Genomic DNA, 14,813 nt, shown 5'->3' with positions numbered 1-14,813 from the left:
CAGCTGCAGCTCCACCTGGGTCCAGTTACTGAATAAGTTTATGTCAGCAGTAACTGATGCCTATATATATATTAGAGTATATTTAGAACTGGACTTAATGGCAAATTGGAATTGTTAGATTAAGCCCTTTGTCTTAGCCGACTTAGTGCGTTTGAACCTAGCTACAATTGGCGCTGCTCTAATGATGTGATAGCCAATCATTCAGTTGGAGCTGATTTGATGTGCGGCGCTCATTAAAGTTCTGTAATTGCAACAACTTTCTAATGCCACAAAGCCAAGCGAATGTTGCTTTTAATTATGTGCTAGCCAGCAATTCGAATATACATGGTCGTTCGCTTGTCTGTCAGCCAGGTAGCCAATGAGCGTTCTTTAGCACCTCGACGCACGTCAGATTGTTCTGCGTGTGTGTGTGTGGCAGAAATCGCGGCCCAGCCCCTGACTTGGGCCACACCCAATGTCAATGCAAAGACTGAATGCCGCTGGGCGTGCTCAAGGCTACAGTGAAATGGCTTTCACTAACCAACTGGCTAACTGACTGACTGACTTGGCTGACTGACATAGTGACTGATCGACAGGCTGTGTGTGTCAGCGCCACTGCGGCCAGTGTGCCCGGGCTGGCGCCTGCTTATTTTTAAAACGACCTTGGCGCAAATCAAATGCAAAGTTGTTCTGCGGCCAGCGCAACTCATTTGCTGCTCTCCGGAAAGGTCAAAGCCGATTTAGCAATGACTGTCTAGAGCTCGAAAGCATATCAGACTACGCTTGGCAAAAATTTCAAATACTTTACACAGAACTGAATGGTTTAAGCCAGGTGTTTTACAGGACAGGCATTAGTTTAGCGCAATCAACTGGTTAGTGCGAACAACATAGAGAAATTGTCAGGAAAAACTCTTAACTAATTTTCGAACTCATATGAAAACCTTTTTAGTTAAACATAAGTTGATAGCTATAAAATGTTTTAAAATTATTTTGGAATTTTTGAAAAATATGTGTGAAATATAAGAAATATTTTAGCTTTTCCTAGACAACTTGAGTTGGGCTTAGAAAAACGTAAATAAATATTCAATGAAGTGGAATTTGGCGAGGAGTAGACATGCCTATAAAGTTGAAGTTGAAGTTATAGATGCAGTAGGAAGCAAGTGCTCTGCTCTAAGCATAATATAGTTACCTATAGATATACTTATCTTACAGCTAGATACTACTTATGGTTAGCAGTAAGTTTCTTCTTGAATATTTTTGTGCTTTTAAAGTAGTTATTCAAGTGACTCGCACTGTATCTTTTAGCTATCTTATGAGTTGTTTGCCCTGTTGGGCGCTCAATAAACATAATTAGCATTTTGGCACTCCGACGTGGCCGGGCAACTAATGAATGAATGTGCTTAAAACATTGTGTGGTATTATTTTGCTACAGACACACACACACACACATACATACATACAGACACATTTCATATGCAAAGTGAGCTGCTACAGTTTATTAAAAATGCAAAAAGTGCTTAACTATTTGGTTGTAAAGCTGACAGCCAGGTTAGTCGAAAGTCTGTAGGGCAAATAAATAAACAGCAAATTGCACAAGCATACACAGATACACAGACACACACAGACGCAGACAAGGGAAGAACGGCAGTCACATGCATACAAGTGTCACTTGTGTGTAGCACACTCCACAGTTGCCAACACTTGCAAATTGCCAAGTGAACAAGCACAAGCCATCTAAGCCATACATGGCGTATGCGTGTTATGTCCTTTCTGGTTAGCCAGTGCTGGTGCTGTCGCCTGACAAGGCTCACCAGGCACACCAGGCTTGCCAGGCTTGCCAGGCTTGCCAGGCTCTCTGTGCGTCTGCGGCAGCACCGCAGTGTGTAATTAAATATTTTACAGGCAATCTACATTCTTGAGATAAACTCAACTTTATATGTGTGTGCGGCTGGCTGGCAACGGCCGCAAACGCCAGGCTCAATGGGGGGAAAGACGATGTGCGTTAGAATAAACAACACAGCAAACGATGCAACAAGCAACGAATTTTGCATGCGCTTTTGTATTTGTACTCTAAAAGTTCTACCTGTGCAACTTGCGGAAAATATCAAGTCTAAATAATTAAGTAACCTAAGTAAATATATTTGTCAGCGCTGCAAAAGATAATTAAACCTGAAAGCAAAGTTTTGTAATTATTAACTTTTAATCTATATATAAATTTATATATACTAACTCGTATGTGCTATGTTATAAGCGAGTAGGTTAATAAGGTAGCACAAGCTTCTGATTTGAATATTATATTTAAAGCTGCGCTGCCTGTTAAATTTTTTGCTGACCTGTGCTTCGGCTTATGGCTAAAAGCTAAAATTTCTTGAAGTTTTTTAAAACTACTTTAAAAATTATTTTATTTATTTAAAAAATTATTAAATTTAGCTATATACTATAAACTTATTAGAACTTCAAATTAATAAGCACAACTATCATCGACTATCGTCAACTATCGTATAATCATTGTATCCATTTTGGCAGCTATTTGCATCGTATAAAAAATTTCATTTCTATGCTTAGATATGTAGATGCCGATTGATGCCATCTTTTGTTAAACATGTACTTAATTATATATACAATATATTTAATTATCTATATAAAAATTAAATGTATTTTTTATACTTTAATAATTACACTGCACAACTTAGATAAGGGGCATTCAAATCAAGGTAAACGTTTTTTGGAAATCTGAATCTAAATTCGTTTTAATTTTTCTGAAGTTGTAAAAGGGCCAATAACATGGAATTTCTTATTTACTCAAAATAGAGATTAATAAAAAAACTACATTTGGAAAAAATGAGGTAAGAAAATGTTAAAAATCAATTTGTTGTTGACGCCTTGATACTTTGAGAAACTATAGACCTAAGCCTTAAAGCTTATGCTTAGAGATGCTTACATGCTTAGAGTCTAACAGAGTCAATTGACATTCGTAAAAAAACAGTTCAACATCAACTTAAAGTGACCAAGAAAAAAATAGTTTAAGCAGCGAGATTTGTGAAAAAATCCTATCATATCACTTCACTTGGGTGACAAAAAGTTGGCTTGTGTTGAATAGTGTTATACAGTTTTTATTTGATATTTTAAGCTAAGCCTAAATGTGACCCAACACTTTGTTAGAGTATTTGAAGGACAACAATGTAACAGTTTAGATTAATTTTTGTAACTAACACACACCAACACACACTCACACATTCACAAATACAAGCAAGGCACAAAATCTGATTCTGCTGTTAGTTATTTCCATTGCGCTTAGGCTGCAATATTTTGTAGGGACCCACAACATACACACACACACTTTGTCTCTCACACCAGCACAGACACTCACGCTGCCAAACACATATGCGTTCAGCTCATATTTTAGAATTTGTTCGGCTTTTGTGAAATTTGGATTAGTGCCATTTGACTTTTTTTTTTTGAGATACAAATGTAGCATGAAAAGATAATCGGCTTGGCTTGGCAACCGAAAAAAGCATGGCTATGCTGTGGTCCGAGCCGTGCCTGCTTTTGAGATGCCGCAATCTAACGGCTTTTGCATGCTGTAAGGGCGTGCTGTTGTGGGTGTGGCACACCCAAATTGGATTTTGTTGTTGTTTTCCACATGGGTGCGGTGAGAGAGGGTGTGCGTGTGTGTGAGTGTGTGGCATGTGGCAAGTGGCAAGTGGCAAGTGGCATGCGGCATGCGGCATGTAATATCAGCTTGTTTAACACATACACGCGTGTTTGTAATTGCACTTAGAGTTTGTAATTTGTGAATTAAAATTGCTCGGCATCAAAACTTTGTGCGGATTTTATAAGCAAATTATAATGTCAGACTCGAAGAAATTTGCAATTTCTGAGCGGAAATCTGCCAGCGGCAGAAGCCCAGCTATAACAACAGCTGCCCTTGCTCTGCAGCAATTGGCGTGTTTTTTATTGCACTTTAATTAACAATTAAGCGGAAATTAAATTAGCGAGCATTTTATTTGCATTTTATTAGCCCCGTTAAGCTTGGGGCCCTAAGAAATTACTTTTTTTTTATATTTTCAAATTTAATTAAAAGTGCATTTGCATTGAAATTGGCGCGCCTTTATGTATTTAACTAATAAGTAAGTTATGCCCGGCTACATCCTGCAAGGGACACGAGGCACACGTCTTAGCCATGGCAACGGCTCGACAGCATTTTGTAATTGCCTGGCTAGAAGGATTGCAAAAATAGGGAGAGAACGAGAGAGAGGACTTGACCGCGGCTTTAGCCCAGCAGCAGCTGTTAAGTGGGCCGAAGCACACGTTCTGCCCACTTGTGTTGGCCTAATTGGCTGGCCAAGTGAAGGATGTACGGTTTGGCTGCCCAGGTAAGGGCTTGCACAGCTTTTGCTTTAATCAAAGTGCAGCTAAAACAAAAAAAAAAAGTAGAAGAAAAATCAGACTCTGATAGTTGGCCAACCATAATCGCAGCTTAAGCTTCTTTAAGTGCATGTTCTTCTTTTTTGTATTCCCTGCTTCCGTCCTTTGCTACAATCGCATTTCAAGTTTTTAGCTGACTTTGAACATTTTTCAGTCGATAGGATAAACATTATCCTTACAGCTGACGCGCGAGTGAATCAATGTCAAAGGAAACGTGTTGCTCACTCATTCAAAAACACACGTGCGCGCACGCACACCTAAACACACACTTGCACACACACACACACACACACACATACAGCTACGCGTGCTATGCATTAAAACTACAACAGCAAAGTCGGAAACGGAAATGTAGCAGCGTGTTCCAGCTGAAAGCCATAATTTTGCATTAGCAGCCGCAGCAGCAGCAGCAACAACAACTCAGAATCAACTGTGAGCAGCATACTCGCCTTTTTGCCTGCCACATTTCAGTGAAAATGTCCGCGAACGTGATACAAATTTGCATGCAGCGCAGGCAGAAAAAAAACAACAACAAAATGATAAAAAAGCAAAATGAATAAATGGACTCACGTGTTGCCCGCTTTGCTCTACACATTGCTTCAGCCATTAGCTGTTTGTCATGCAGTTGGTAAATCACAAATGAAAATCTCAAATAATTACGAAAATCATATAAATCATTTAGGAAATATAATTTTTTAATTGCCGATCAGAGAGATAATATTAAGTGTATTATTTATTGCTGAACTTTGAATTTAATTTATTATTTAATTTAATTTAATATAAGGAAGGTACGTGAAATAAATCTTTAAGTGAAATAAATATTATTACTGATTGGACTTAGTCCACAAATTTATGACCTTGAGTGCAAAATCAAATTTAATATAAATTAAAATTGTTATTAATAAAAGCTTAATAATAAAAGTTTTATTTTTTTTAAATACTATAATATTTCATATATATTTTAAATAAAGAATTATTTTTTTGAAGATTAGTTTATTGAATGCTTCCTTTATTAAGGCTCAATATTAAGCAAAGCACTGAGGCTAGTTAAATAATTATTTTTATCAATGAAAGCTAATAAAATTATAAGCAAAAGTCAGAGGCATAAGTTAGGTTCTTAAATTTGTAGATAATATTTTATTAGTGTTTCAAAGAATTTAACTAAAGACATCACTTGTTCACTTAGAATTTCAATACTTAGTTGAAACAGAAAAAAATTCTCTTAATATACAACTCGCTCGCTTTGCTTCTTATATACAAATTTTAGTCTATGATTCAAATGGTTTTAACTAGATTACCAAGACGATTATCAACCTGATGATGATAGATCAAATAGCTAAGGTAACAACCTGTTCACTTGTTGAATAAGAATATTTTAAAGAAATATCTGATTTCATTAGAAAAAAATTTCACAAATTTTTATTTAATTTTTTTTATTTTAAGACAATATTTGTAAGTGTTAAAAAAAGTTTAAATTTGAAAATGTAGAAATCAATTTTCATTCAGTTTCATTTTTTATATTAATACATATATTTTGTAGAAAAGTTTTGAGTATGTAAATGCCTAAGTATACAAGTAGCCTAAGTAAGTGTATATAAAGTGTCAGCTTTTGGCGAGTTAGTGTTAGCTTTTTCTGATTTGTTAAAAATATTGCGCTGCTGTGTGATTTGATTAAATTTCACACATAACGCATGGGTTGTCAAGCGATGTAACTGCTGATTGACGTGGACTGAAGGCGAATGCCGAGAAGTGTGAAGTCCCTCGCGCGCACTCTCTCTCTATCTCTCACTCTCTCGTTCTGTGCTCTCGTATAATTGGAAATTCTTGTCCAAGCTACGGTTACCATATCTACGCTGGTGTTGGCCGTGGCCCTGATGCTGGCTCTGGCATTCTATATAATTAGTTTTGCACTAACTGGGGCGTAAAAAACAAAACGCTCAGATCGAAGCCTGAACGCCTGAACGGAAAAATCATTAAAAATATTTGCCTGCACGCGCTTAAGCCTCGTCATCCAATCAGCTAGCCTAACGAAGAAAAAAAAGAAGCGAAAAACAAAAACCGAGCCAAAATACAAAAACAACCAAACTGAAGAAGACCAAAACCCCAATTTGGGGCACCAAAATTGTTGCTTACTTGGCAAAGATGTTTATCACAGGGAGCCGGTTAGCCACATTCTCTATATGCAGAACCGCCGGGGAGCAAAGGGGCGAGTGGGGCGTGGCGGGCAACTGCGGTTGGCAGTGTAAATATTTTGGCATATTTCGCTCGCGTTCTGGGTTTTCTTTTTGGATTAGTTTCGTTTATTTCATCATTTGCGCGCCGCACTAAACGCATCCTGTCCCACTTTCGGTGTCTCTCACTGGCCATTTTGCTCAGCTTTTTTTTTGCGGGGCTTACGAATTTAATCAGGCCGCTGGGGACTGTAAAGCGCCATGCCACGCCTTCCCCAAAAATAAACTAGTTGTTCTATATATATGCTCGTCCACGTACTGATAAGAGCATATTGGTTTTGTGAAATTACAAGTATGAGAAGTAAATCATTTTGCAGATATATTTTGGGTAGTCTGATAATTTATTGTGGACTTGGCCACTGAGAGTATTCTTTGCACATTAAGCTCACACTTTGTTTAATGCCTTTTTACAGGGCTTTTGAGCCGTGAACGCGTATTACGCAGCTGGGTGCATTCATCTGTTCTCTGACACACAAATTTCCTTAAGCGAAACGCTGAAAATGCGGCCCAAGATGATGACTATGACCGTGTCGATGACTAGCTGGTCGCCCCTAACGCCCTCCACTCCCCTTGCCGACCCGTTGTCAGCTGTTCGCAGTTGGATTTCCTCTTTGCGCTTTGCTCTTTTCGTGTTGCGGGTTTGTTTCATTCTATTTGTATTTGTTGTTTCTTTTTTGTCCATATTACACGTTACACAAGTGTGTGAAGCAGTAATTTAAGTGTGGGGCGTTGACACGCCCACCGGCGGAATTTGGTGTGCATTAAATGCTGCCCTAAGGCTTGGCCAGAGGGGGCATGTGGGCAAAGGGGGCGTTTGCATGCTTTACATTGATTTTTGGCATGCCTTGAGGCACATTTCTTTCCACGGAAATCATTTCAGTTTGATTCGGTTTCCAAGAATTTTCTGAGTGACATTTAGTTCACTGGATATGGATACTATAGTTGGCGATTTAGCCAGTCGGAAACATGCGAGACCCGCAGCAGGACATGCCCCACACCTACACCCCACCAGTCGCTGCCCAGCTCTGTTGACAGCCCCTCAAAGACAGCTTAACTGACAAAGCGTACAAGGCGGAGTGCGGGTGGTTGGGTGTTTGTTGGTTGCGGTGGGCGGAAGAGGCGCATTGCTTATTGCTTTTCAGTCGGCTCGCAGGTGAAGCCCCATGTGGTCAAGCACTTTAAAAAACTTTTGGCCTTCGGCCAGTTGGCCAACATATTGAACAACTTGGCCCACAGACATGTGCAACTGTTAAATGCATTTGCCAAGCTACAGAGATAATTGAAATGAGCTTAAACGAGCCATTAGAACAAGTTAATCTTCTGTTACTTAGGGGCTGCTCTCATTAGTTTAATGAAGAAGTTGTCTTCAAGAAAGGTTTTAAAATGATATTTTCAATTTAAATTTGTAATCAAATTTTTAGATGTTTTGCTGTGAATTTTTAATATTTTTGTTAATTTATGAAAATCAATAATTAAATTAAATATTCAAGTGAAAAGTAGGCAGATTGTGGATAGACATAGATTTCTTATATTCTTTTGATATGAAAATATTTTAGAGCCTTTCAAATTGTCTTTGATTTTTTCAAATATGAAAATTTTGAGAGCTTTTAAATACAAAACTTAAATGTTTTTAAAATTGTATTATATTTCATATAAATATTATTTTTTAGATGATATAAAATCTCCGTAGGCATGAATTTTAAATAGCTTTAAAGTTGCCAAATGTTTTTGAAAGCTGCAGAAATTATAGAAAATATTCTATTTAATCTTTTCTATTTTTTAATGGAAACAACTTTTTATAAATTAGTTAAATTTTTGTAAAGAATTTTTTAAGCAATTGGCAACTTTACAATTTATATAAAAAATAAAATACGTGTTGATTTCCTGCAAGTGAAAATTCAGCTTGGAAATGCATAAGAGAAGATAGCAAAAAGCAACTGTGCTATTCGGGTTAATCTTTTTGGGAATCATTTTGGCTTAGCGTGCAGAATATTTATTTATAAGCCGTTAGTTTAAAATTCAATTTTAGATTTGCCGCAATTTATTTGGCTCATACATGGCAGACTGAGGCTTTAATCCAGCAACCAGTGAAATAGGAGGCTGTAGTCGCCATTGCCATCGCCATCGCCGTCGCCGTTATCGTCGCTTGCCGTGTGCTCACATATTTTTAGAATACTTTTCTAGGCAGATGTACCTTAACCTGGCACCTGTCTAGCTGAGTGTCTGATGAGCATGTGTGTGTGTGTGTATGTGTATGTGTGCTGAGTGTGTGCTTGGCTCCAAATCGATAACACTACACATATCCTAGAACATCCTGTTTGATTGATCAAATTTCATGCCAGGATTGATGGGGCAATCTCAGCTTTGTTTTGACCGTTTCTTGTTATTTATTTATTTATATACATATTTATCTACATGGCGAGCTGTCGTTGTGTGTGGGTGCTTGGACTTACGTGCATAAATTGAGCAACTGCAGCAACAGTTGCCGTTGACGCAGGCGCTACGGCCATCAACAACAATAAGGGTCAACTCCGTGTGTTGCCAATTGACAAACGTTCGACGGCACTGCAAACTGTTACCTGTCGCACTTGTCACACAGTGTCTTTTGATAGGTTCAAATCTCTGTTAACCGTTACACGACACTTGAAACACCTGTCGACTTAGCCGTGCAACGCGTCTGTGCAGCCCAACGGACGAATGTGGACTGTGCCTTGGCCAGGCTCGCCAAACCAGCAGCAGCTATCAGCCATTAGCCAGCTCCAGTTGCAGGCAACTGTTGGTCGTGTGTTTATCGTAAACGATAAAGCGTTCGGCACAGCGCACGACTCGTTCGTATCCTTCTTCGGTCGCGCGTTCTTCGGGGCCACAGCAACAGCTATGCAGGCTTGCTCGTTCCTGGTGTCGATGTAGGCAGCTGTTTAGCTTTTTTCTTTTACTTTTTCGTTTCATATTTGTTTTTTTTCGGTTGGTTTTTAGTTTTTCATGCGCTTGCATTTCAATGACAAATTGTTGCATCTGCGAAGAGCGACCTGACAACCTGGTGTGTGTGCGCGTCAGTGTGTGTGTGTGTACGTGAGGAATGCCTGTGTGCAGGCTTGAATCAATATTCCGTTTACTGTTTGCAATTTCATTTGCTACTTTTTTTTACGTTTCGAAATTGTTTTGAGTGATTTTGGCTGTTTTTTGTTGCATACTTTTGCGGGCCGCTCGCAAGTGCAAAAACGTATTCAACAAGATATATGTATGTGTGTTTGGGTGTAACATATTACTATTTGAATCAGGCAAGCACTTGGCTTTAAGCATTACATTTTAGTGTAAGACTTAGGTAGAGGAATTTTTAGTTTAAATATGTGAGTGCATTTGCCATGAAGGCAAATCATGATTTCTATCAATTATTATGATAATAAATATAATTAATAGGCAGCATTTAAGAGGTGGCCAATAAAAACTCATAGAGAGCAGTCCAGAGCCATTGTACTGGAACTAGGAGAAGAATAAGATGCCTCCATTCTCTTGACCTACTTGACCCGGCCTTGACTTAAAATTAATTTATTAATTTCATTTGAGATTTAGTTGCCTGAAAGAATACTAAACTGTGTATATATACAATAATGCATATAAATAATAATAATAATTGTGCATATAAATATATATATATATTGGTATTTTAAAGATTATTTTCCTAATTTGCTCTGGGGCCCTCTTAAATATTTAATACTTCGATTTATTGATAGCTCGACTATTCACAGTCATAGAAATAAAACAACTTGGGCCACAAGCACTTATTTCGAAAATATTTATGTGCCTACTGCACGCAGAGCCAGATGTATGTGTGAATATTATTCATGAAAATGGCTTACAAAGCATTTAAATTTATTACTCAACAACAAGAACAGTAACAACTGATAGCGAAAAGTTTAATGGGAAATGTAAATGTAACGCCATTGTATGACATATGACAATAAAATGAAATGAAACAATGGAATAAAACGAAGCCGATGTCGCCGATGCCTATGCCGCTGCCGTTGCCGATACCAATGCCAATGCTTATGCTGCTGATGATGAGCGGGAGAATGAGGTTGAGGATACCGGAGCTGGTGCCGGTATCCGCACTAGGCCAGCATCAGGCCAAGTCAGATTCCTGCAGAGGTTGTTGCCTCCTGCAGTGCCGTTGCCAGCTTTAAATTTTCCCAACAAGCATTCTAAATTCGTAACGAAATGTGTAACAAGTGGAGGAAATAACACAGCTCCTTAGCTGGCTGCCTCGCTACGGAAGCCTGGCTTTCTGCAGTCATGAGAGCGGGCTTAAAGTTAAGGCTTGGCTTGTCCTTTTGCAATTTAAATTTAAGAAGTTAAATTACAATTTTACATACGTTCACTTTGAATTTTTTAATTGAAATCTTTATTGTTAGATGAATGCTTTAAATCGTTGAGCCCTCAGCTATTTAGGGTCTGTGATTTGGTCTATTCAATATTTTTGTTATTTATAAAATATATTAATGTTTCAGTCTGGCAAGACTTCAACTTTGTTTAATATAAGCTTGTTAGTTCATAAGCTTTTCACCATGCTATATCTAAAGCCGTATTTAACCCAAGTCTACTCTGTCGTCTTATATAAAACTATGTAAATTTAGCTCTTTATCTTTTCTGCAAGGGCATTCAATGTTCGTTAGACGTCAGTGTAAATGCTTTGTTTTCCTTTGTTGATTTTATTTGCTGTTATTTTTCTGCGGCCGTAGCCATATTTTACAGTAACAGCAACAGCTACGGCAATGGCAACGGCTACGGCGGCAGATACATAAATGCGAAGCTGAAAATGAAAGAGTCTAACAATGTGGCATGGCTGCTGCTGCTGCTGCTGCTGTTTGCATAGCATCCATTGCGAGACCATGTTGCCTGCCCCTTCGCCCGACGCCATTTTCTATTTCAGTTACCGTTACGACGCCAGCGTCGGCGTCACAGCGTTATGCAGTCAGAGAGTCAGATATTTCATTACGTCTCGCTCGATATGTCAGGCTTCAGCTACACCATTGTGTAAGTGTGAATGTGTGCGCGTGTGTGTGTGTGTGAGTGTGCATGTGATTGCGTGTGTATGTGTCTATGAAAGCTATAATTCAATTTCAGCCATTGCGTTGCCCTGGTGTCTGCCTTTTGCATATACGCAGCACCCAGCCACTGGCCCACACCTCCACCGCAAGACATCGATATGTGCCCCATAGGGCTTTATGCGTGCTATGCGTGTGGCTGAAAAGTTTAACGACGCATCAACAAACATCGCCAGCACCGCACTAAACCTATTGTCATTTTTAGCGCCTGACAGTTATCATTTGAGCCGAATGATGCCTACAAATATGGGCTAACAGCCGTCACAGTTAGTTGGGAAATGTCCCTCTTTTACGACTTGTCATTTTAATAGTAGAAAAATTGTGAAAAAGTGTGCAAAATTTATAGAAATGTAAATATGCTATTATTTTCATCGTAGGTCTAAGCTAGTCATTCGTGAAATGCACTCGATCGTAGAAAAAGTTTTGTAAGCAATTGAAATATTATCGTTTGATTAGCACGATGCTAAGAATCGCTTTAGGTAGATAGATCGATATATATCGAACGCAAAGTCAAATGGACTGGAAGTATTTAATGATTGAAACTTTGTTTTATGGAACGTATACGTAACCTGTACACAAAATATCACGAGCTTTATTTTTTTTTAAATTCTTATTTTCTTATGGATATCCATTTTAACCTCCTTCTTTTTTTAGATTTTTCTCTGGCTTTTGAATTAATTGTTTTATTATTTTTTTTTTATTTTTTTCCTAGATTTTAAACTTGATCTTAACTCTCGTAAATTAATGATAATTCGACTCAAGCATTACTTCGTATTACTTATATATTCCACGTAATATTTATTCTTTAAGTTATAATATGAAAATGCATATTGATTTGCTACGATCAGCGAGCACTTAATTAAATCATAAGCAGGTTATAGCTGAAACATCTTAACTAGCTAAACGCGTTAGCCTAACTGCAGCTAGTCAACACATGCAACACATACATGGCTTGGCTCCCCTGACGCCCATCAAACGCACTCGAAATTGCTATAAAAATCGATTAGCGTTGTGTATGGCAGCCAAGCAACCAGCCAACAGCCAACCAACCAGCCAGCCAGCTAGTCAACCAGTCGATTGCCATATGCTGCGCTGTGTGTGTAATTTCCAAAGCAATTAACCTGCGCTTTAGCTACACACATATATATAAACCCACACACACACACACACACATCGACTTCAAGTTCTATGCAACATCCTTCGTGCATGTCGCCTGTTGCTTTGCCAGCTGGCTGCTAGCTGTGTGTATGTGTGTGTTTTTCAACGCACTGAATGCGAACAGAATGTTGTAAATGAATTTCGAAAGTCAATCAACAGATTCGCTCTCTGACCCCAATCTTGGCTATTATTTGTCGCACTTGATTGTTAATTGGATTTTGTTTATTTGACACTTGAGCCATACGCCATAATCTACCGACGTCTTCAGTGCATTGATATTGAAATGGCCACATTGTTAGCTTCCGGCCGTTTGCTTGATTGAACTCTGATATTACGTATACGACACGGCTGCCTACGCACATTTGCGAACTTGTTAATGCTAATGAGGCAATTATATAAGCTGAAAGGCGGCGCTTTTGTTTTACATTTCAATTGAATTTCAGTTAAAACGTCGTTAGGCTCGTTACACGCATATCAGGGCAACATATTCCATCAATAACTTTATTAACTCACTTAAATGGCAATCAATGCCAGCCCACGGCTTATGGGTAAATAAATAAATGTGTATGCGTGTGTGTGTGTGTGTCTTTTAGTCTACACCCTATATGCCAGCAGCTTTCAAATTAAAATAAAAAATTATGGAAGTGTAAAAATTTTATAAAAATTGGCAAATGTGTGTCCTTTATACACATTCAATTGGCTTTTATACCCTATTATTTAAAATAACAATTTTTGGCATCAGAAGAGTATACACTGCGGAAAGCGCTTACAGTCAAGATTTATTTGTTTTTTCTTTACTCGTTTAAAAAGTGAAAAGAGCATATTGGTTTTAACTGTCCTGCTATCCATTTGGCTTGTCGTACGTCTATTGCTTTAGGTGGTAGTGATGTTGGAATATATATGCCTTTGTAGAATTAAGAGTAACTAAATAAAAAAATTATATATATATGTAAATATAATATATATATATCTATATATAAATATAAATATGCATGAATGGCAGAGTTAATCTGATGTCGAGTATTATGCAGTCAGTAGCGCCCATCTACACGCATTCTTATTTCTTTTGCTTTAAGTCTTGCAATTTTCTTTTGTTTTTCTTTTGTGAAACTTTTCATGTGTTTCGAACCCAACAAACTGGTGGCAGCTTCGACCATTCTACAGGGTATACACAAGCCCAGAGCACTCTTGCTACCCTCTTCATGCATACATATATATTTGTTTCCCTTAATTGACTTTGGCGCTGACTGTGTTGGATTAAGTGCTTGTTGTTGTTGTTTTTTATTTTTAATTTAAAAAGGAGTAAAAGAAAATCAAAGGAACAAAAAAAGTGTAAGGGATAACTGGAACTGTCATTTACACGCCAATGGCGGCAACAATTGAAATTGAATGCCAATTTTATTGGCATGCAACTAGTTGGTTGGGCTGTCAGTGCAGCGCCCAGATATAATAATTCAGTTGGCCAAAGCGAATGCTGAAGCAGCAAAAGAAATTGGCGCACAGTTTTTCTTTTTTTCACTTCTTTTTTTTTGTTTGTTGGCAATTTCTATTCTATTTTATCCCAATTTTTATTTTCGAAAGTTTGCTGCTTGCAACGCCTGTAGCACGTGCTGGCTGCCTGACTGCCTGTCTGTCGCAGTAAACTGGAGAGGAAAAGCAGCGGAAGAAGCGTTTGCGCGGCATGCAACATCCGCATCAACAGCGAACTGTCGTTGTCGCCATTCTCATGATGAAAATATAATTAAAGTTTATGACAGTTATCTTCCAGCAACAACAATGACTGACACTTTAAGCTGTGCGTGCGTGTGAGTGTGTGATTAATGACAGCGCTTTCGCTCTAAAAGTATTTCAGCAGCTGCCGCCATAGCAAATAAATGGTCAGCAGCTGCCCAGCAATACATCGATTTCCATA

The 14,813-nt window shown here is 38.2% G+C and overlaps 1 protein-coding gene across 1 annotated transcript in view; it reads right to left on the bottom strand.

Annotated features, from left to right (window-relative positions):
* Window positions 1-9,227, bottom strand: part of LOC111605439 (probable muscarinic acetylcholine receptor gar-1) — a 36,172-nt gene extending 26,945 nt beyond the window's left edge. Inside the window, exon 1 of the mRNA XM_023323954.2 lies at window positions 9,092-9,227. The gene's annotated coding sequence lies outside the window, so the exon portion shown is untranslated. The remainder of the gene's footprint in view (window positions 1-9,091) is intronic.
* Window positions 9,228-14,813: the final 5,586 nt, after the last annotated feature.

Source organism: Drosophila hydei, unplaced genomic scaffold (genome assembly GCF_003285905.1).
Source record: "Drosophila hydei strain 15085-1641.00,03,60 unplaced genomic scaffold, DhydRS2 tig00008119-arrow-pilon, whole genome shotgun sequence".
Taxonomy (NCBI): Eukaryota; Metazoa; Arthropoda; class Insecta; order Diptera; family Drosophilidae; genus Drosophila; species Drosophila hydei.
The sequence above is the reverse complement of the archived record's forward strand: the minus strand, read 5'-3'. Positions and strand labels throughout refer to the sequence as shown.